The sequence below is a fragment of the Arachis stenosperma genome, chromosome 3 (assembly GCF_014773155.1).
Source record: "Arachis stenosperma cultivar V10309 chromosome 3, arast.V10309.gnm1.PFL2, whole genome shotgun sequence".
NCBI classification, from domain to species: Eukaryota; Viridiplantae; Streptophyta; class Magnoliopsida; order Fabales; family Fabaceae; genus Arachis; species Arachis stenosperma.
Genome location: NC_080379.1, coordinates 81507727 through 81509420, shown reverse-complemented (window position 1 = coordinate 81509420; position 1694 = coordinate 81507727). Strand labels below are relative to the sequence as shown.

At 32.6% G+C, this 1694-nt stretch overlaps 1 non-coding gene across 1 annotated transcript; it reads right to left on the bottom strand.

The window, feature by feature from the left end:
• Nucleotides 1–1260: 1260 nt before the first annotated feature.
• LOC130971376 (small nucleolar RNA R71) lies at nt 1261–1364 on the bottom strand. Its single transcript, XR_009082598.1, has one exon. It is a non-coding gene; the product is annotated as a small nucleolar RNA R71 (small nucleolar RNA).
• Nucleotides 1365–1694: the final 330 nt, after the last annotated feature.

Genomic DNA, 1694 nt, shown 5'->3' with positions numbered 1-1694 from the left:
TCAAAAATTATATCTTTTTCATTTTTTTCTATTTTTCGAAAATTTCAAAATTCTTTTTCAAAATATTTTCAAAATCTTTTTCTTATCTTTATATCATATTTTCGAAAATTCACTAATAATTAATGTGATTGATTCAAAAATTTGAAGTTTGTTACTTTCTTGTTAAGAAAGGTTCAATCTTTAAGTTCTAAAATCTTATCTTGTAGTTTCTTGTTAGTGAATTAAATCTTTTTATCTTTTATCTTATCTTTTTCAAAAATTTTATCTTTTTCAAAATTTGATTTCAAAATATCTTATCTAACTTCTTATCTTCTAATCTTTTCAAATTTGATTTTAATATCTTTTTCAACTAACTATTTGACTTTTTGTTTGTTTCTTATCTTTTTCAAAACCACCTAACTACTTTTCCCTCTCTAATTTTCGAAAATATCTCATCTCTTTTTCAAAAATTCTTTTTTTATTTTAAATTTTAATTTTAACCTTATCTTATCTCTAATTTTCGAAAATTACTAACCCCTTTTTAAAATTATTTTCGAATTTTCTATCTCTTTTCTCTTATTCTATTTAATTATTTATTTACTAACACTTCTCTTCACCTCTCTTCATCTAAATATCCGAACCCACTCTTCTTCACTCTTCTCCCCTTTCTTTTTCTACTAACATAAAGGAATCTCTATACTGTGACATAGAGGATTTCTCTTCTTTTCTTGTTTTCTTCTCTTTCATATGAGCAGGAACAAGGAAAAAGGCACTCTTGTTGAAATTGATCCTGAACCTGAAAGGACTCTGAAGAGAAAACTCAGAGAAGCTAGATTACAACAATCTAAAGGTAACCTTTCAGAAATATTAGAGCAAGAGAAGGAGATGACAGCCGAAAATAATAATAATGCAAGGAGAATGCTTGGTGACTTCACAAAGCCAACGTCCAAATTTGATGGAAGAAACATCTCCATTCCTGCCATTGGAGCCAATAATTTTGAGCTTAAGCCTCAACTAGTTGCTTTAATGCAACAGAACTGCAAGTTTTATGGACTTCCATCTGAAGATCCTTACCAGTTTTTAACTGAGTTCTTGCAGATTTGTGAGACTGTTAAGACGAATGGAGTTGATCCTGAAGTCTACAGACTCATGCTTTTCCCTTTTGCTGTAAGAGACAGAGCTAGAATATGGTTGGATTCACAACCTAAGGATAGCCTGGACTCTTGGGATAAGCTGATCACAGCCTTCTTGGATAAATTCTTTCCTCCTCAAAAGCTGAGCAAGCTTAGAGTGGATGTTCAGACCTTCAAACAAAAAGATGGTGAATCCCTCTATGAAGCTTGGGAAAGATACAAGCAGTTGACCAAAAGGTGTCCATCTGACATGTTTTCAGAATGGACCATATTAGATATATTCTATTATGGTCTATCTGAGTTTTTGAAAATGTCATTGGACCATTCTGCAGGTGGATCTATTCACCTAAAGAAAACGCCTGAAGAGGCTCAAGAACTCATTGACATGGTTGCAAATATCCAGTTCATGTACACTTCTGAGAGGAATTCCGTGAATAATGGGACACCTCAGAGGAAGGGAGTTCTTGAGATTGATGCTTTGAATGCCATATTGGCTCAGAACAAAGTGTTGACTCAGCAAGTCAACATGATTTCTCAAAGTCTGAATGGATGGCAAAATGCATCCAACAGTACTAAAGAGGC